Source organism: Anas acuta, chromosome 1 (genome assembly GCF_963932015.1).
Source record: "Anas acuta chromosome 1, bAnaAcu1.1, whole genome shotgun sequence".
NCBI classification, from domain to species: Eukaryota; Metazoa; Chordata; class Aves; order Anseriformes; family Anatidae; genus Anas; species Anas acuta.
In genome coordinates, this window is record NC_088979.1 from 94,508,181 (window position 1) to 94,529,959 (window position 21,779).

Sequence of the window (21,779 nt, forward strand, 5' to 3'; positions counted from 1 at the left end):
ATTTCTTGGCCAACATACTCAAAATAAATTTGGAGTCAAATAAACACCACATAAGCACCCACACTTCCACTCGCTGCTCTTTATTTTCCTAAGGAAAGGGGAGAATCAGCTTCCAGAGCATTGCCAGGGCTTTGCTGAGTCACGTACAGCTGCGCAAGTGGATGTTAGACGAGTGCCAGACCCTGCCCCTGAAACTGGAGACCCTTCTGCACAGGTGCAGACGACTACATGGGGACACAAGCAGGCGAGAGTCAGCCCCAGAGGCCCTGCTCCCTCTCCCTGCCACCTCTGTCACTGGCCATAGCACATTCAAGGTGAGTGTTGCCTTCTGCAAGTCAAAAACCAAGGCTGTGGTTGCTTGTGTTTGCAGGTGGGACTGGGAGGAGATGAAAGTGAGGGTTGATACAGTCTTTGGCCTCTGCAAAGGTCAGCAAGCATCCAGGATGAGAATCTTGGAAGAACAAAAGTTCTTCCTGCCCCAGCACAATCACTGTGTTTCACTGTGTTTCAGATATAGTGGTGGCCAGACTGAACTGTGTCTGCTTTCCCCCCAAAATAATTTAACTGTGTAGAAAAATAGTTATATATACATAAAAGAAAATAAGTTGATTCCCCTTTGCTTTGTTAAAAAGCACTTATACTAACAGCAATGGCCTTTCAACTCAATATAACAGACAGCTGCTTATTGCTACTGCCCATTTCAGCATTCAAAAATTGGGACTTGGGGTGAAAAATACAGGACCATTCACTAAAGGACTTAAATTTCACATGCTTCAAAAAAAGTCTCTCTCCTTTTAACATTGGATCTGCTTTTGCTGTGTTGGCAAGACACAGTAGTGTCTGGAGACATCTGTTGCTGTTTATACTAGCAAGTAATTTGGTACAGTAGGAGTGTATCAGTAGATAGAGCATTTGGTGCTGAGTCACATATCCACAATGTGCAGTTGGGGGCTTTACTTTGAACTAAATTGGGTCTGGTTTTCAGGACCAAGCATCCCTATCATGCATGTGGTTCAAAGCTGTCTATGGGACTCATCCTGGGTTCAGCCTTTCCTGACCCAGCAGGGATTAGGGCACATTTGGCCCGCACCTGAGGCACGGCTTCCAGGTTAGCTTCCTCTGAAAAGAAACCAGTTTGCATGTGCTGAGACAGTCCTGTGAACCGAAACAATGTGCAATAAGCAGGGGTGACTGAGAAATTTGCTTAAAAAATGCATGCTGCCCTGAACCAAAAAGCTAATGAGTATTCAGGCAGTGGAGATCAGGCCTGGTTATGCCCAGTGGATGCACAGTAGCTGCCCAGCAAGTTCACAGCATGAATAGATACAACAAAGAACAAGAGAAAATTAAGACCATTGCAAAGCAAGTGGCTTGCCTGAGATCATGAAGATCATGAATGTTTTTGGCCACTGCTTTACCCATGGGAGTTACCATCCTTCAAAGGTCAGGCCTGCTAGCAGCCTGTTGAGCAGGCCAGCTTTGGGAAGAAGGTGCAAATGGATGCCTTTCTGCACTGAGCTATTTAGGCTTATCTATACAATCAAAGTCAATCTTTAAGACTACACTTGATATTTCAGAAAACAAACAAACAAACAAAACAAAACAAAACAAAACAAATTTCTTTCAATACTGTTGATGCTCTCATTGCAGTTCAGTACTTCCCTGCTAAAGTTAGGCAGAGAAGTGACACTCCTTTTCTTTGAGTGGAGTAAAACAAATAAATACAGGAATCTCTGACTTACTTGGAAGAGCTGGTGGTAAAAGCTACAGCTAGAAATGGGGAGCTGAGAAACAGGTTGGTGCAGTTCACTGGAGATTTTCCAGGGTTGCTAACAATTTGGTTGGTAATTCCACGGTAAAGTCCCAGTACAGCAGTGCTGTATTTACTTCCCTATTGAGGCACTGTCTGCACTCATTGCCCTGTTTTACCACCTGGTTCTTCAGATGGATTCCCCGTTGACCTAAAAGGAGAACTGAGTTGAAAAACCTGATGCAGTATGACTCTGTGACACACATTGTATTAAGAGGATGAACAACACTTCTCTAATGGTCTTTATATTCCCTTCAAGCAATTCTATCTCCCAGATTTACTCCAGTGAAGCTACTTAAACATTACCTCTCCAAACATGGTTCCTTCATCCTATGAAAACTCAAGACATTATGCATTCAAATGCACCAGTTGCTTTTCATGCCACTTTTTCATACCACTTCATGTGTGTATTTCTGCCTCTTCTCTGCAGTTACAGACATTGCACTGTGTTTGTTGCTTGTTGGGCTCTTGTTGGTGCGGATGGAAATGTTGAAAACAAGGTCTTGTGGTTATTTCCTAAATCTCTTACTAGTTCAGAAGAAATCATTATCTTACTTATTCTCTTTCTGGTTTTAGGCTGCCCTTCACTAAGAGGGAAAAGTTGATGAATTTTGCTGGTGATTTTTTCCTCTTCACTTCTGTGGTGCCCCACACCTGGTGCCAAAGCACAAGATCACTTTCTCCATAGCCAGGTGCCTGACAGGAGGGGAAGTTCTGGGAATTTCTGCTTCCCTTCTCCTGTCCAGTGCCTTTCAGAGACATGCTTGATGCTCTTCCACAGCCACCTTCCATTTCTCACTTCAGCAACATCTTTCCAGTGAGGTCCCAGCTGCTGGTCTGTCTCAAGTCCTCACAGAAAAGCCCAGCTTCATTCATGCATACTAAAAAAAGCAAGGTTTGCACTATTTCTGTAAGTCAGTGTGGAAATCTGACCATGATAAAAGCCTTTTCTCTCAACACTTTTCTCTCCTTTTAATTTTTATTTCATCATAGGTCTGTTTGGATGTTGTGGCCATCACTAGCATGGGCACTGACCACAAAATAATGAAGAGGCAAAAGTAATGCTGATATACTAAGCATCATGTGCTAAATCATGGTATTGTAGTTAAAAAAAAAAAGAAGAAGAAAAAACAGGCTCAGAGTAACGTATTTATCTCTTCCTCCTCCACCTTGCACCTGTTCCCCCTGACTCTCCTTTCTTGGCTTGTAAAACCTAATGTTTTTCCCATAATGTGTGGGCAACTTCAGTCTGTCTCAGTTTCTGAGAGAAGGTGAAAAAAGGAGAAAGTGAGTGACTAAGAACCGCAGCGAGGGCAGATTTTCAGCGGGTGCGTGCCACTCATTTTGGTAGGGCTCGGAAGGGAACATGAGGCTGGGCCTCGGTGCTTCAGTTCCACATCTCTGCTCACTGACAGCCTCAAACCTCCTGCAGTGCAGAAAATGGAGCTGATGGAATGAAGGGATTCAGTGTTTTGGCCACCATCCATGCTCCCTGCACGGCAGCAGCCAGGAGGAAGCTGTCCGAGGCCTCAGGAGAAGATGTCCTGGGCAGGCAGGGCCGGCGGCCTGCCAGTTGGGTCAATATGCGTCTGTGCTGAAAGGCATGCTTGCTGCCACCTGTGGCTTCGTGGTCTCAGTTTGCAGTGGGATTTGTAAGAGGAGGTGTCCTTTTTCCATTGATGATGATAAGAGCAAGCAGGGGCAGCTGCTGCCTACTTGAAATAACAGCAGAGACACTGGTATCTTGGGATGTTCAAGTCAACACAAGTTGGCCTTGAGAGTTTTGAGCTCCAGCTTAAAGTATAAAATTATCTTTCAGATGCAGGAAGTGGATTGCCTGTGCCAGTAAGTGAGGTTCAGTGAAGGTGAGGTGACTCAGTCAAGCACATTGGAGCCTGCCAGTTCCCCAAAGAGATGGTTCCTTCTCTGCCTCCCTGCCCAGGCTGTCCAGGGCAGCCATGCCTCTTCCAACCTGATGCTGCTCGGTGCTACCTGAGGCAACAAAACAGCCCTGCAGCAAGGGGAAAGAGAAAGAAATAGGAACACAAAACTCACCAACTGCCCCACCCTCTGTGGCAGATTTTAGGACACCTTCTCCTGCCAGACCCCAGGACTTTATGGAGCCAGACCCCAGGACTTCCCTGCATCTCCCCATTGCCAGGGCACCTGTGGGAATTGGCTGTCCCATGGGGCTGGTTGGAAGGTATCAACACCCAGGAGCACTGTCGGGTGCCACACAGATGCTCCCACCACTCTGGGGACATTTGGGCTCCAGCTGTATCACGCCAGCCCCACTGATTCACACTGGCTGGGGACCAGGTGCCAAAGGAGAAAACCTCCTGTTGCACCTCTCCCACTACTTTGAGTTTTTAAATTAGTTGTTCGTGGCAATTCTGATTAATTAGAGGAAGGGCAACAGTAACTTTTATAAGCTGCTCGCTTTGCAAGTTATGACGTAAGGTGATTGTAAATGAAAGAGATTAGAGGAAAAAAGTAATGGTCTGTGTAATCACTTTCACTGTTGGCCTTGAATAATTAGTCAGGTTCCCGTATTTTTTTCATGTGAAAATCTCACATGTCAGAAAAGAAAGAGTGAAATAGTTGTAAAAAACAGAAAATATGATGATAAAATCCTAGACTGGCAAGAAGAGATGAGGATGCCTTTAATGCCTAGTGGAGCACTTAGGTGAAGACATAAGAGGTGTAAAACAGAGGCAGTAACTGAGATGAACCCTTTTTCACATCTCTCTTATATACTGATGCCTAATGGGAGAGAAGATGTGTTGCTCTTAGACAATCTTCTCTAGCACTGATTAGGCTGACCTGGAAAACATTTTGGATATCACACATCAGCTTATGTCCCTGAAGGGACCTGTCACTGTTATAAGTAGAGTTTGACTTGGGTGTAAAATGAAAAAGCTTCTGTGCTGGCAGTAGATAAACAGACATTTACAGCATAGCTCTGTAAAAAAACTCAGAAACATTGAGGTGTGGGGAATGTCTGAAATGCGAGCAACCAGAGGTGGGCACCCTGACAGCTCACTTGTGTGCCTGCCTGAAGCTAGCCTACCACAGCAAGCAGGTACAAAAGGGTATCTTGGGCTGAGAGTTTCCCTCCTCATGCTTTTAACTCAAGCACACAGGTATATGTCTTTTTCTCTCCACTGAGAGCAAGAAGCGAGATCTCAGCAAACCATAAGGGACACAAGGATACCAGCCTGTGCAATGTAATCCAGCTCAGCAAGTATCTGCTTGGGTAACAAATGAAAAAACCCTGCTGACTCTTGGGGGAACTGGGGTGCCAGCACTGATTTTACCCCTGCAAACAAGAAACTCGAAATCAGGGGCAGTAAAGGTTGGTGGTAATCCTTTTCCCAGGCTCTGGTATTGTGCAAGGAGGCTCCTCAAATTTGCCTGGGTTAGCCTCTCTGTGACATGTTCCTGCACAGGTCAAAGCCCTTTTGAGTCAACGGGAAGTCTTTGTTATGCCTCTGGTGCAGGCGTCGATCTCACTGGCCCACATCCCTCACACTTCCATTAAACTCTTTCCTGGGATTTTAGGATTACCAAACACTCTTTCAACAGAACAAGGATTTTCAACATATCCTGCCCAGAGGACTCAAGTTTACCTTCCCATGGGGACTTCTTTTCTCATACTGGGAGAAGCAGCAATCCATTATGTCTGAGTTGGGAAACATCATTTAGCCGTTGCTGCAGCCTGTCAGAGAATGAATGACATGCAGTCACTCCAAGAACCATTCTTACAGCTTTCAGCTGATGCTCAAATGCTGGGCATCAATTTGTCCCCTGCTCAATTTGCCCCCCTTGGGTTCAGTATTCTGTTTCTGGTCTTGTTTTCAAGATTTTCAGATCTCCATGTATATTTGTGGGAAACAGGAGATTAACATCAAACTAAGACTGAAGAATAAAACAATCTGTGTTGTGAATATTTTGGTAATATTTAAATTTCAGGAGGGGGTGGGGGAGTGGAGACAGCAGGTTTTCCAGGTGGTTTGCTATAGGTGCCAACACTATGACAGTAAAAACTGTTTGCTCTTTTAAATACATTTATCTTCTCAAGTGTTTAAATCTTGAACTTAACTTACCTAAACTTTTTCTTTTTCTTTTTCTTTTTCTTTTTCTTTTTCTTTTTCTTTTTCTTTTTCTTTTTCTTTTTCTTTTTCTTTTTCTTTTTCTTTTTCTTTTTCTTTTTCTTTTTCTTTTTCTTTTCTTTTCCTTTTCCTTTTCCTTTTCCTTTTCCTTTTCCTTTTCCTTTTCCTTTTCCTTTTCCTTTTCCTTTTCCTTTTCCTTTTCCTTTTCCTTTTCCTTTTCCTTTTCCTTTTCCTTTTTCCTTTTCCTTTTCCTTTTCCTTTTCCTTTTCCTTTTCCTTTTTTTCTTTTTCTTTTCCTTCCTTCCTTCCTTCCTTCCTTCCTTCCTTCCTTCCTTCCTTCCTTCCTTCCTTCCTTCCTTCCTTCCTTCCTTCCTTCCTTCCTTCCACCCTTCCACCCTTCCACCCTTCCACCCTTCCACCCTTCCTTCCTTCCACCCTTCCTTCCACCCTTCCACCCTTCCACCCTTCCACCCTTCCTTCCACCCTTCCTTCCACCCTTCCTTCCACCCTTCCTTCCTTCCACCCTTCCTTCCTTCCTTCCACCCTTCCTTCCACCCTTCCTTCCACCCTTCCTTCCTTCCTTCCTTCCTTCCTTCCTTCCTTCCTTCCTTCCTTCCTTCCACCCTTCCTTCCTTCCTTCCTTCCTTCCTTCCTTCCTTCCTTCCTTCCTTCCTTCCTTCCTTCCTTCCTTCCTTCCTTCCTTCCTTCCTTCCTTCCTTCCTTCCTTCCTTCCACCCTTCCTTCCTTCCACCCTTCCACCCTTCCACCCTTCCACCCTTCCACCCTTCCACCCTTCCACCCTTCCACCCTTCCACCCTTCCACCCTTCCACCCTTCCACCCTTCCTTCCACCCTTCCTTCCACCCTTCCTTCCACCCTTCCTTCCACCCTTCCACCCTTCCACCCTTCCACCCTTTCACCCTTCCCTCCTTCCACCCTTCCATCCTTCCTTCCACCCTTCCTTCCTTTCTCCCTTCTTCAAATTCCTTAATGTTAGAGCTTCTCTGAAGGTTTTGTCAGCTTTCCAGCCATAGAATAAAATGTCTGTTTTGTTTAGGACTGCTCTGAACTCAGAAAGCCAATTGTTCCATTTGTTTCCACTACTTTGAAGGAAAACGTTATTAATCTTTATGTTAGTATTTATATGGAGCCCTTGCTTTATTAGCAAATATTTTCTAAGTTTTTGGTGACGTCTGGCTTATATATTGAGAGATGAGGAGACTATTTATATTAATATGCCAAGTATTGGTTAGAAGCAAAATTAAGAGCTTCATTTTTTATTTTAGAATTTAGTAGTCATCAAAAATTTGATTTTCTATGTAATGCCATGAAGAATTCATTACAGCACCATTTGTATGAATGGAGGGATTATCCAATTACTACTGGTCTATTAATGATGCTAAATGAAAACTGCCTTTTAAACTTGTATTTATCTTGTAATAGATACATTGATTTAAAAAAGACAAAACCCTTTCCTTTTCATTCTTCCCTTCCCTCATATCCCCAAATAATCATTAAAACACTTTGTGGTTTAACATGCCTATAAATTGTGCCACTATATGCAGAATAAGTAACTGATGTGCTTTTAGCACGACTAGATGTTGCTGGTCTTTCACTTTCAGAAAGAGCTGGTGCTACACTTGCCTTGTCCCAGGGCAGTGCTTATGGCGTGGATCTCTTTGTCCTTATTTTATGAGGTGCACCTCTGCCCCAGCTAGGCTTGGAAGACCTTGTTCCCGTGCCAGCCCTAATGTGAAAATACTCACATTGGTATCTTCCTCGGCTTGTACATGCCTCCCTCAGGTTGGGCATAACACTCTTATCTTTTCTCCTGTGCCAAATCTCAAACCACAAACAGTTCTGATTCCAACTCAGAGAGGGAGGCAGTGTGCTGTGGCCAGGGCCGTGGTGGTGTTTTGGACCCTGGTCTCTAGGGAAGGGGACTCTGCTCCAGGCAGAAACCTTCTGTTGTGTTCAATAGGCTGTAATACACTGTCAGAAGTGGAAAATCTCTATTTTGCCAAAAGCAATGGCCCTGCCTAGGAAAGGAAGGTAGACAAAAAGAGAACAAAAATCTGCTGTGTTCTGCTATTTTTTTCTGAGTCTGCATATGATTTAAAAACATTTTTAACTCGAGGGTGGGGGTGTTCTTTATCTTTGTCCTATGAAGCATATTTGCTCCATTTTCTCCCTCCTTCACAGAGCATCCCAGGCAGGCTGCAAGCATGCAGTTGTGTGCTGTGGCTGCCTGGATGAAGCACATGTACACACATGTGTGCAAGCAGAAAGTGGTGGGAGAGCCGGTGGTATTGTACTGCAGAGGAGAGGATCCAGGAGGGAGACACAGCAGCTCTTCCCCATTAACTCAGGGAACGCAACAGTCCCCGACAAGACCAGAGCATCCCAGAGCCCTTGTGCAGGCAGCCCTGCTCTCCTTACTGCAGGTCAGCCTTCCAGCTCCTGCCCTGCAATCTGCGTTGGTGATTTCACCCTGCTGGGAGCTGCCCAGCTGCGAGGAGGCCAGCTACAATGCTTACCCCCTTACCTCATCCTCCCTACACCCCAGCCCCGAGTCAACGGGTGGCAGGGGAGCCCTGGCAGCTCGGCCTTTTATTCCGGAGGAGAAGCAATCCCCCTTGGCAGCCACGGCAGCAGCCCCTCACGGGACCAATTACTCCGACTCACGCTGCGCCAGCGGCGGCGGGCGGCTGCCAGCTCCCCCGGGAGATGCTCCGCCGGGCTTCGCTAGCAGGAGCCAGCCCGATCCTCCAGACACGCGTGGTTCCTCATGTCAGAACTGCTGCTAATGACACAGCTAACTACCCAGGGATGACTGAGGGGCTCTTAATTAGGTAAACAGTGCTCAGCGAAACAGCTAGCGCCCGGTTCTGTGTGTACTGGTTCGTGTCAGGCTGCTGGGAGGTGAAGCCTCCGCCTGCGGATGGAGAGTCTGCTTGAAGGTCTAATTTAGGTGGTAAAGCTGTAACTCAGCTGGGAATTCCCTTTCATGCGGAGTTTAGAATAAGTGCTAGAAACAGCGCAACAGCTTGCAGAGACACCCTAGAAGTATTTGAAGTATTTCATTGCATGCAGAGAATAGATGACTTCCTTAATCGGAGCAGCAGCACAGAGACTGCTGTCTAATTTTAAGTGGATCAACCAGGAAAACCCTAGAGACAACACCCAGGGGGGAACTACAAAGTGTTTTGCTCCTTTGGTGTGATAATGGACCTGATGCAGTGCAATGCAAAGATCCCACAGCCCAAACAACCAGGAGCTTCAGGGATGTCACAAGGTCTGGAAAAATGAAGACCACCATCTTCATGTATTTCTTTTACCACTGTAGTCTGTTATTGCTTAGGCCTGTGTGTTGAGAGAAACCCCACAGTGTTTAGCTGGTACTGGCTGGGTGAAGTTTAGGCTGAGATTTTAAAAGCAGCCTCAGGGAGTTGAAGTTCAGGTCAATGGGGTTTGGGCCTCTACCTCCCAAAGGCTTTCATTTGGATGAAGGTTTAGGTCCTGCTTTTATTTAGGTATTTCCAGGGCCTATCGCTACAGCTTCTGCATGTGGACCCCCACAAATGCCTTCATTGGACACCCCTCTGCTCAGCACCGTGAAACAGCAAGCAGGGCAGGGGTGATGGAGCACAGTCACTGGTAAAGCAACACCTCCAGCAGATACGATAGCTTGCTGATGTACTGCAAAGTGCTCTACCGTGTAGTGCTAATTAATATAGAACGTCAGGAGAGCTCTAATCATGTGTCAAGGGTCAACAAACTGTATTTCTGTAATGGGTAAATGTGGGTACTGAGAAATTCAAAATCTTTTTTTCTGAAGCACTTTTTGCCAGCAAGTTTTACCATCTCTTGTCTACTCAAGTTTTATTTTCATTAAGCATGTAAAGAGATTACTGGATAATTCAGCTAAGCTATCTGTGCTAACAGAGCAATTTGCACCAGGCAGCTCTGAAAATGCATCTGTCACCTTCAGCAGGCACAGACGCAGTTTCAGAAAACACTGGAGGTGCCTCAATCAAACCCTGGGATACTTTACTATTTGTTCTGCATAACTGCACAAAATTCATATTTGGTGGAGAGACAGGAGCAGCGCTACCACTTAGATACCAATGATCTTGATGCAAATCTGAAGGTTTCCCTTAGGGAAGCAGGGCCATAGGAACTTCACAAAGCTGCATAAGAACAGCAGTGGTTGTTTTTTTCTGCACTATCCTGTATCTAACAACAGCAGCACCAAAAAACTTGTAGGCAGTTCACCAAGTCCCGTAGTCATTATTTATAGCATTATCTACATATATGGGAACTTCCTTCCCATCCATGCCAATTAGTCACTGGTGCATGCTCTGAAGGATAAAGGAAGGCGTTCCCCTCCCAATCTACACATACTGTTTTAGATTAATTAACTCAGTGTAAGAGGTCAATATTTTTCAAGATGAGACCTGAAAAGTTTTGTAACATCTCACGACCATGATACCTGGTGCCTCTGTTTAATGGAGGAATGGAAATGATTGATTATATGTTAGTTTTGATTTGCTGTGTTTGATGACTGGTTCTTGGAGATAGACATTAATTACCTAACAGGGGATAGAGAAGTACCTCACCTACCGTGCCACTCATTCTTAAATATATCTGCTCTTTGTGTTGTTAACAAATGCTAACAGAGCATCGTCTTCTATATCTGGAAGGAGCAGCGTTAGGGCAGGTATCTCACCACTGAATTTTCTGAGAAGACGGATTCAAGAAAACATGGTAGAAATACCTTCTCTTCAGGTCGTTATTAACCTGAATTCATTAAATGACTTCCCAGTAAACAGTCAGGCCCACTGTTTTGTTTTTGGACTTCAGCTTTTTATCATATGCAAAGACATTTTTAATTTTGGGTGTGCTTTTGGAACATTTTTGCTTGCTTTCCATTTGCATGCTCACTTCACCCCCTTATTTCAATTCCTCTCAATTCTGTCTTTAGAACTTACCTGTGTTTGGTTATGCTGTTTCTTTCAGCTGCACTGGATTCAGATTTCCATTTTCTGCTGCATACCAGCACAGTTTGCATAACCTCTTGAACTCTGCCATTTAATCCCATGCGTGTTTTTTTTTTTTTTTGTCCATTGCTTCCTTTCTAATTTAGCCATACATACCTTCTGTAGCTCCTCTTATGGGTGTTGTAGGGCGTGCACTCGGTCTCCCTGCTGAGTCTGAAGATTCTGATTTCCCTGTTTTTGACATTAGGGTCTTTCTCAACAGCTTCCTCCATTTTCAGAAATCCCCCTCTCTGAAGTTCACTGCTACCAATGTAGTTTGGGGGTATGGTTCTTCCCTTACTGAGGTAGAATTGAACTATACTGTGGTTACTGTTGTTTTTGACTTAACTGGAACTGCTTATCAAGTCAGAACCAGTTGTGCCATAGAAACAGCTTTTCTATTCAGCAGCTTTTTTTGATACAGAGAATTTCCCCTAATATTAGCCCAGCGTGTACGTGGGCAGCTAAAATCACCACATACTCTGTTCTGGTTGACTCAGCTGCCCAGTCTTCCTCAACAAGGCAAGTTCCCTAGTCCGCACCATTAGCGGGGTAAAGCAGCATTCATTTTTCAGGCCTGCCATGCTGTTTAATAATATATTTGAACAAAATAAAAATAAAAATAAAAAAAAAAAAATCTTGTTACTCCATCTAAAGCTGGCCTGGTTGGAAATTTTCTGAAGTGACACTTTCTTGGCAAAAACCAGAAATGAAATGAATGTAGTGACCAAAATGAAAAGAATGCAATGACATTTCATAATTGAAGGCATCCAGTTCAGAGGGAACAATAGGTTTCTTTTCTTTCTTGCTGTTTTCTCCCACTGTCAGCTCTTCTAGATGCAGAAAGACAAGGAGGGTGAAAGTGTCCCCCTCATTCAAAAAGGTGAAAATCCTCTAATGAAAGAGAAGAGTTCAATTTAATTCAGAGTTGGTTGTTGTTAACTAGGCCTGTCCTCCTTCCTCTCCCATGGTAAAGCAAAGCTGAGATGCCTGTGCTGTGCATGGAAAGCTCTTTGCCATAGGGCAGGCTTGTCTTTCATATCCTAAATGGCTCACAGGGGACTTCAGCATGAGTCCTGGGCTCACTGGTATCCCCAGCACTGCCCAGGACACCTCAGCAGAGGTATCAGTTCATCACGCAGAAAACAGCTCAACTGTAAACCAGTTGTTGACGTGTGCAGACTGATCAACAGCTACTCAGTACAGGCACAAGTAATCAGAAAGACTCAGTGTACGTGTCTGCAGGCTACACCAGATCTAGTTTCCTGCAGCTCCTCTGCTCTGGTCTCTCATGGGAGGAACCTCACAGCTTCATTAGCGATGGTCTGATGAGTGCATGTAACACCCAGTAAGTGCTGGCAAGCTGGTCACCTAAATGCTGGCTGAGCAAAATCCTTCGGCACATGCCTCATGGTGGATCAAGTTCAGTGCTGGGCTGAGGAGTGACCAGGACATCACTTTCATCCTCACAGCCCTGCTGCAGCAGTTTCTGTCTGGTCTTCAGCTGCAAGCAGAGCCTGCTGCCTTGGCTGTCAGTAAGTTTCAACAAATATTTCAATGTCAACGGTCAAATTTTTGTATCACGGCTGCATCTACATAGGCTGGAATCACTTAAAGCATGACATTTTGAGGGTTTTTCCTCATTATTTTGGAAGATTAGATTTTTTTTTTTTCTCCTTTACATGCACCAAAGCCATTGACTGTACTATGGCTCTGAAACCAAAACCGCAATTACAATGTTTATTTTTAGGACCCTGGCTTGTGTCACCAATTTAGAGAAGATGTGGTTAAGCTAACAGTCACTCACTTCTATTGCTTGCAATTTTGTATTTCACATTTGTATAAAGCCTATTACCAGAACAACAGAATATTTCTGTTCCAGGACCATAGATAATTGATAATTTGAGAGGAAGTGAATGCAACTTCTACATTTCAGTTTGTCAGTTTTTTTCTCACTCAGTTGATGAACTAAATGTAAGTAGATTCTTCCTTAAAAAAATCAAAATAGGTAAAAAGGGATTTTTAAGATATCACTGCAAGCATTAGCCTCTTGTCTTGGCAGACACCAAGAAACAAATGTCCGGAGAAAGGGTGGCTAACCTTAACCATAATCCTTGACCATAAGCAGGACTGGCCTGACAGCTAAGCTTGTCATTGCAGCTGCGCATAAAAGATTTTAGCTGCAAAGCAGCACCAGGTCTTGTGCGTGCTTTCTAGAATCATGCTGCTGCCTCAGAAGTTGGTCTGCAGACTCTTCCAGCTCTTTGTTGCTTAGCCACTTAGAAAATTTTGCCTGTGGTCAGGTTTGATGGCTCTGCTCAGTGCTCAGCCATTTGTGAGAAGTGAGCACAGCACTGAGCCACTCTGATCTGGCAGCACTCTACACTCATTTGCTGAGGAGCAAATGACTAACACATAAGACTGAAAAATCCAGTCTTCTATGAAAGGATGCAGTTGAAAAAGCATTGCCACTTATAATGCAAAGCATTTTGGAGCATGCACAGATTTTAACATGGTGCTTCTGCATCATTGGAAAAGCCTTTTTCACAAGAGCTTTAGCTTGAGAAGAAAGTGGCACCTCCTGTCACTTACCAGCCATAGTAGAATATGTCTTGGTCTTAAAAAGCACCTCCCAGTTCGGACAGGCAGTGTGGGGTGAAGAAAGACACACTGCACAAATGGCATCCTCAGGTCTGTGCTCTGCTGAGCTCGAGGACGGTCACAGGCAAGCTTTCCAACACCACTCTGAGCACATTTTTGTAGGAACCTAGTTCATGCCCAGGCATCACCACAACTGACACCAGTAATTCATCCAGTGTACCTCACTACCTCAGGCTGTCAGCTCAGGCATGGCAAGGGCCCCATGCTCATCCCTGCAGCTGCTCTTACCCTGTGCAAACACCAGACCCTGAAGCTCTGATCCGTGACCCGGTGCTTTGCGAGTGGTGACAGCCGTTCAGTAACAGCCAATATATACCAAAGGACTGAGTCAGTTGTCGACGCACCGAGTGAATGGGAAATGGTAAAAGGGTGGTTTTGTGGCATTTGAGAAGGGGGAAAATAAGCGACATGGTATAGATGGGTGTGCAAGTGGCTGAAAACATACTGCTTGGTGGCACACAGAGAGTCTCTGCTGAGACCTTGAGGACTGAGAATGCAAATGAAGAGGGTTGAGGTGAACCAGCATAGACTGTGCAATACCCAGGACCCAGAGAGTCACTTTAGCCAACAGAAGACAACAATTAACAAAGCCTTTGCTGGAAGGGAATAAGTCAGGAAGGAAACAGTTCTCATTAGTACTAGATAGCAGGCAAGAAAAATGTAATAAAAACCAAATGAGGGATAAAAAACTGGAAAAGAATTAAGTTTCTTGGGCAGACACTAGAAACAATCCAGAGAAATTCATCTGCTGTTTGGAAAAAGAGATCAAGGATTAGGTAATTTATAAGGCTGGTGAATCATTTGTAGTGAATAATTTATTTCATGAACGTGGCCTCGTTTTCTGCTCAGAAAACGTCTGCTAGCAGGTTATGAATTAATTGACATGCATTTGCCGACAGTTTATGAACAATGTTTGGTGTAGTTTGTTCACATGTACTCTTTGAAAGAAGCAATATTTAATCTGCTCTGGCTCTGGTTAGTGAAGCAGGTGACTTATTTCTGTTTTTCTCCTTTCTTGCCTGATGAGCGCTGCTGTTAATTCTGCATGCGAGACAGAGCCTGGCCTCTAGCGTGGCCCCTTTGGGTACTGGGGGTTCCCCAGTTTGAGAGATTGCTGCTGGCAGGCTTGCCCTCTGTACAGATGGCAGATCTTACTGTCAGAAGGCGCTCACTCGATGGCACTGCTTAATCAGAGGCTGGGAAGTGCGTGCAGGTGCTAAATCCACTTCCCAGCGAGAGGCTGCAAGATCTGCCGGGGTTCCCCCGAAGGGGCACGGGGCTGGAGGCACGTGCGTGGATGGGGATGAGCTGGCGGGGCTGCCCCCTCGCTCAGGGTCTGTTGGGACTCTCAGGTGCCAGCTCCTGCAGCCAAAGGGAAAAAAATAACATAGGCATAGGTTTCTAATCACACAGCTGTGCTCTCACACAGCCTGAGGAGAAAATCCAAAGCCACAGCATTGCTTATGGCTCCCTTCTCGCTATCTCTGCAATGAAGGTTAGCCAAAACATAGGTCTGCAAGGGAAAAGCAGACACTTGAAAAGGGGGTGTGGAGTCCACAGTGCATTTCAGCATAGGCTGAAAGTTTAACTGTTTGATGCCAACAGGGGTATGTACTCCCTACTGGGACCTACTAAATGCTTTGTGAGGATTCAGGTCCTCACAGAGGATTATTTTGTGTGTGTGTGTGTGTGTAGAACTGCTTTACAGGAGGGCAGCACCCTCTAAGAAAAGGCCAGGGAAGAAATTTACAGGTTTATCCTGTTTATTACTCAAGGAAAAAATATTTTATTTCTGCTTCATATGGATTTTTTTGGTGAGAGGAGCTCTGCTTGGAAAGAACGGCAGGGTCCTGGCTTGTGATGAGGCTCTCTGCGGCTTCACTGCGGAAGCAGTGGGAGTGCTTAGGCACATCATTAGGTCACATTCTGATTGCAAAAATAATAATAATAATAAAAAAAAAATCTGCTGTTCTCATTTAGTTACAGAGATTGTAGAGGCTGCCGCTAGCTGAAGCAGGTTGAAAGAGCTAGGCACCCTCATTGGTTTTAAGTTGACTGCGCCTCTTTCAGATGTCTCAGTTAGAAATTGAATCTAAAGTCATATCCTGAAATATTTAATTCTAAATGCATGCCACTATTTCTGCTTCACTGCAGTACTTGTCCAATTAAATCTAACTTAAAAAGAAGAAGAAGAAAAAAAGCTCCACATATATTATATTAAATGACTTTCTTGTCATATTTTGGAATTAACAAAAAGCGAGAAGCCTATTTAACAACTTGCAATGTATACGATTTTAACAGCCAAACTTAGAATAGCTGTTCTTTCATCTATAAATTAAATGTATAACAAAGCCATAATTAAAGACCTCACTAGCAAAACTTTTCAATAGTGTGTTCTTTGCAATGGACTTTGAAGCACCTTCAATTGGAGCAATGGGAATTCTTCTGGACAATGCTACAAGCTGCAGATACAGCTTAGTTAATTACAAGCAGAGCTTTCAGTATTTATTCCTCCTGCCAAAATCCTTATGCATTGCAACAGCGAACTGTTTTTCCCTTGTGCTTGCTTACTAATGCTGCTAGAATGTGAATATAAAACAATACCTGTCTGTCTGTCTTGATCCTAGACACGATTATTAAGCTTTCATGCTAATTTCCCTGTCTATCGAGTTAAGATTGGATTAAGGAGGCAGAATTTCTATATGCAGTTAGGGTTCCCTAAATATTTCAGTGCAGCACTCAGCAACTGAAGGTACAAGGTGGCTATTGTTTAAGTCAGGGGGATCTCCAGCAGAGCCTCTTCTCACTTTCTCAGAGCCAGCGCTGATGGCCACAGCAATGGGAATTGCTCTCAATGTACCTGAGCACAGAAGGGAGCCTAGGAACAGCATCTGCTCTGTAAGACTGGTGATTATTCTCTGCACATTGCACACATAAATTATGGGGTCTGACCGTGGAGAGGTCCAAGGATCCAAAGCAGTGTGAAGGCACCACATATTGGTATGTGGGAAGATCCCAGATTCCCTCACACAGTACTTGAGTAATCTGTTGTTCAGCTTTGTCCTGTATCTTGAAAGCCTGTAATAAAATCCAGAGAGTTGTTTAAAATGACAGACACACAGTGCTGGAGTGTGCTCTGAAGCAGTCCCCTTTCCAGCCAGTCCACACGAAGCATTTCAACCTCTGGTCACCCTCCTCATGGATTTTCATGTTCTTACAGGAAGGCTGGTCCACGGCATTCAGCCTCCTAGGGCTGGAGATCTGTGGTTTCCAGGCAGTAGCACACAGCAAACACTGGCTTCCTTCAGCAGCACTTCCACAAGTCCACGCTCCTATGCCTTTCGCCCTATTTCCCTCTCAGCCTCTTCTCCCCAGAAGCTGCATTATTATTATTTCTCTGTTATTTACTTGTCTGTTTGCTCCCTTTAAAAATTGCCAGCTTCAGACAGACAGACAGTCCCAGCTAAGCCAGGAACATGCTTCCAGTATACAGTTATCTGGCTAGGGAATCGCATGAGATATCTGGGTGGTGATCAGAGGGGGGAATAAACTGAGCACTGGTATTTTGGCTATGACACCAAACATATTCGGTATCTCAGCTTAGCTTTGAGCTTGATCAGCTGTGCACTCACAGGGGTGTTGACAGGACTAAGGCACGATCCAACATGTTGAGCAGCTACACTGAGAGGCAAAGGATGCAAACAGATAATTCACCAGCATCTAACCTGTTAGTGGTGAACTCATAGAAGTTTGGGTTATTACAGTTTCTAGGTATAAAATCCTTTCTGCATCTGTACCACCGCCCTTGGACATGTGTAGCCTGCTTGCTGTAAGCTCCCCCCCAAATGCCTGCTTCCGCTTGCAGAAGACGGTGCAGCCCTGCCCCCTCCACATGTTCCAGAAACATGAGATTCCACCAAAATGTCCTTGTTCTCCTGCTTCAGAAGCACCAGGGAAAAAGAGAGGGCAGCACCAGCCACACATCTTTTCCTACCATCTCTCAGCATCCAAGACAGCTGCCCCTATGGCTCCCACTGTGACTCCTTCTCAGTGGGACCACTGACCCTGCCTGATACACGTCCAGCACTGCAAGCCACACCAGCGCCAGGAGGTGTTCATGCAGAGCAGGCTGTGGCACAGTTCAGTGAATGTGATGGCAAAAGCCTGCACGGACTGCCTGGGTCCTCAGTCAGATCAGACCCTGCAGATACAGAAGGAATTCACATTAGTGTCCCAGTTCTTCCCAGTCTGGATGCAGTCTGTCCGATTATGCCTGAGACTCCTACATGATTTCACACTCTCCTCCATTTTCTCCATTTTAACTAAATTCCCTCTAGAGCACACTATCAAGTGCCTTCCGGAAGTCCAGACAAATGAGATCGACTGCATTTCTTTAGTCTGGAAAACCAGTCACTGTCATGGGAAGAAGTTATTAATCTGGAGTGATTTAACTTTGGTAAATTCCTATTGACCTTTTCATTTCATTTTCCATTTACTCCTATCTTTAGCTCACCGATAACACATAAAGCTTCAGTTCAGATGCTGAGATCAGATTAACAGATCTGTGGTTACCTGGACTGCTTTTTTGCCTTTCTCAAATAGAGGAACTACACTTGCTGTTCCTCAATCACATGGCCCCCGCCAAGCACGGAGTAGTTGATGGATCTGTGCTGCAGAACTGCAATTTTACAGGCAAATTCTTTCAGAGGCGAAGATGGAGAGTGCCTGGTTCCCCCAGTTTGAAGGCCATGAATTCTTTGAGCTCTGATTTCACCCCAGATGTGACCATCCCAATACCACTTTCCTTCCACTCCCGTTAGTCACCATGTTTTTGGCACCACAGTTTGCATCCTCACTGAAAGCTGAGGTAAAGACAGACCGCTTACTGTAGCTGCAATCTCTCAGTCAATAGCTTCCTCACTTCTTCTTTTTTTGTTCTCTTTTTATTTATATAACTGAAGAACGTTAAGTTACTGTTTTTATTTCCTTTGCAAGATCTAAAACGGCTTGATTTTTGATAATTTTCTTTCTATGTATATACTTCTGACCTCTAAGATGTACTTTCCCTTGCTGCTGGGTCCCACTTTTCACTTCACATGGACTCTCTAGTCATTCCTTATTTTCTGTACTTGAGCTGGTTATTTGTAGTAGGAGTATTGCCTTTTTCTGCACTGTTGCCTTGTCTCTTTTGCTTGCACCCATGGCTTATGTACATTAAGCACATCAGACTGCGTGTTGGAGTATGAACTGCTGCATCCAGATGGCTTCAATCATTAGGTCCCTAACTTTGTCAAATTTTTCCTTTTTTATATCAAGAATCTTATTAAGAGAACTGAATTAATTCCTAATCATCTGACTGAAGGTAATTTTCTACAATCAGATCTTCCAAAATGTCATCAGTATTGATGAAATCAAGTCAACAATCACTTGTAAAGAAATCTGTCGACAATCATACCAAAGGATATATGGATCGTGCTGTGATTAGCCTAGGCCTGAGAAGCTGAGCTTTCCCACAAGAACAATTTCTCTCATTATTTGCTTCTAAGAACTCTGCAGAGATCTCAGTCCATATCAGCAGTGGTGCTTAGAGCTCTCCCTGCTTTTTTTTTTTCCCTCAGCTGGTCAATCAGGACTGACTCCCTTCCCGCCCAGCCTTCATCCATCTTTTCTGTTTACATTCAAAACTCTCTGGGACTGACTCTGCTGCCTTGTACAGAGTGCAGTCTTGATTTTGTTTGGTCCCCGGACACTGCCATAATTATTAGTCATGTTTATATAACGATCCTGTATCATCAGGTTGTTATGACACATTTTATTAATGTGTTGGAATCTCTTTGATGCTGGGTAGAGCTGTGAAGCAGAATTATACATCCCCAGTAATGTTTGTAGCAGCGGGGTAAGGCACGCGGGGCTCATATCCCAGTGTTGTCTATATTCCTTGTGGAACATGAGACAGTTGTTATTCTAACCATCGCATACCTCATCCTTTTCATTTAAACCAGCATCAGCACAATGGCTACTGCTAGTCCAAAGTGTTAACAGCTGTGTTAAGTGGCAGCCAACCAATTTCCTGTAACTTGTGGTGAGGTAGCCAGATGCAGAGAATATCTATATAAAGACATCTTTTTTTTTTTTTTTTTTTTTTTTTTTTTTTTTGGTGGAGAGGAAATCAAAAAAAGCCCCTTTTACATTTGAATTCAGTTTCCACATCTAGGCCAAGAATAGTGTGAGGACTAAGAGCAAATGCCACACCATACTGACATCCCAGTGCGGGGTCAAAAGGCACTACAGGGAAACGGGATGCAGTTTATTCAAGGTCAGATCATATTTTTGCATCCCCCTCAGCCGCCTGCAGAAGACCAGCTTCTCCTCTTTTACTGAGCATAACCAGCCTTGTTGCAAAATAGGTGTTTACTGTCATACACATGTGCCTCCTGGCTTGAACACCACGGTCTCTCTCTGTGGTCTGCGCGAGCCCTCCCCTCCCTCCCTGCGGGACGCCGCACGGCGCTGCAGACGCCCTTCAGAAGGCCGTATCTCTCAGGCAGGGGAAACCTGTGCGGTGGGACAGAGGAAACGAGCCTCGCTGCCGGGCGGGCAGGCACGTAGCCCTGCCGCTTTCTCAGCACTCACACGCACGGCAGTGTGGGGCGAGGTGAGGTGAGGCGCTTCATCTGGTCACCGCAATCCCACGGGGATGTAACCACGGAGTCCTGAGCCCACAGCAGTGAGTGGCATCTCCTTCACAAAGACCATGCTGTGCAACTGCCTGGGCAGAAGAGGTGGCTTCAGGCCTGGTCAGAGGGTATGACCACAGGGAAGCCGAGCTCAGCAAGGCCAGGAGGCACTCTGTGGTGCCAGCAGACCCCAGCACGTGTCGAGGTGGCAGCTGGCTGTACTCTCTTCCCTCTCAAAGTCCAGCTTCCCCTAGAGACAAGTGGCCAGGCATGGACCCTGGTACCTTTCTGGGTCAGAGCTCAGCAAGATATTTAGTACTTGCTTGGCTGAACAGGCATGGGCTCAGAAAATTGAGAGGCTCCTGTACCTGCTGTTAGAGAGATTGCTTAGGGCTGAGACTTCTGCATTCAGCTTCCCTCCCCAGCATCCATGCAATGCAGGACAGGACTTGCTTGATCTGTGTTCATGTTGCCTGTGTATACATGCACACATGAAAGATTGTCCAAAACCTAGCAGGCTGGAGTAGGAAGCTAGCAAGTGATGAACAATACCCTTGCAAGGCTTTATCTGCTAAAATGCAGATCTGTCCCAAATCACTTAAGACAGCACACAATTACATCAATGTTAGGGGGTGAGGGAGGGCAGACATAGGCAGAAGGGAATGGAAAGTAGCTGAGGACTCGTGCTCTTACCTCTGCAAACAGCACTATGGGATCTTTAATGACTAGACATGGTCAGGACCTCTACTTCATGTCTTGTCTGAGCAATTTGCAATGGAGCCCCTATTAAAACCTTTCTGGGGGTATTGGTTTTCTCTTGACTCAGAGGGAAGACTGCTGCTTGAATCACTAACAAGAATCCAGCAGCACCTGGGTTTTCATTGGCAATGAACCACCCATGTACTGACCAAGTGGGAGGCTGTTAAAGAACAATTTCCCACCATCTGGGGGAGGAAAAAAATCATTCACTGTGCCACACAACTGTCTAAAATCTGTGACATAGGCATGATTTCTTAAAGAAAAATTCCCTTCTTTAACTGGGGGGAAAGGGGAGGGGGGGAGGAGTAAGGCAAACTCAGACACCCTTCCTCAGGGGGCAGAGTGCCATTTTACTGAGTGAGCTGCTTGGACATTCTTTTGTGTGTGTGTGTGTCTAAATTCAGTCCAACAACATCCCTGAAAATTTCCCTAGAGCAGCTGAAAGCATGATGCAGACAGCAGAGTGCTGCAAACATATCATGTAGACATCTGAACTTTGCTATATTGGGAAACAGCAGCAGATAATAACTGTATGAGCAGCCTCATACCAGGACACTGCCTTTGGGGCTCTTGTGGTACCAGAATCCCTTCAAGGAGCTCAGAGCCTTGTAATTATAAGGCTTTACACACCGCTTGTTGCCTTCATCTTAAAGGTTTGTCACAATACCTGTAAAATAGTCTTCTTAGAAGTGGAGGGTTGGAAGTGCAGCTAATGATAGCAAA

General features: G+C 44.9%; 1 long non-coding RNA gene across 2 annotated transcripts; it reads right to left on the minus strand.

Moving 5' to 3' along the window:
* Nucleotides 1-585: 585 nt before the first annotated feature.
* LOC137859448 (uncharacterized) lies at nucleotides 586-21,219 on the minus strand. 2 transcript variants are annotated; one of them, XR_011098282.1, is made up of 4 exons: nucleotides 16,573-21,219; nucleotides 13,552-14,982; nucleotides 5,440-5,528; nucleotides 586-3,821 (listed from the first exon to the last, which is right to left on the minus strand). It is a non-coding gene; the product is annotated as an uncharacterized lncRNA (long non-coding RNA). The 2 variants fall into 2 exon arrangements; XR_011098285.1 differs by lacking the exons at nucleotides 13,552-14,982; nucleotides 16,573-21,219 and adding an exon at nucleotides 5,917-6,287.
* Nucleotides 21,220-21,779: the final 560 nt, after the last annotated feature.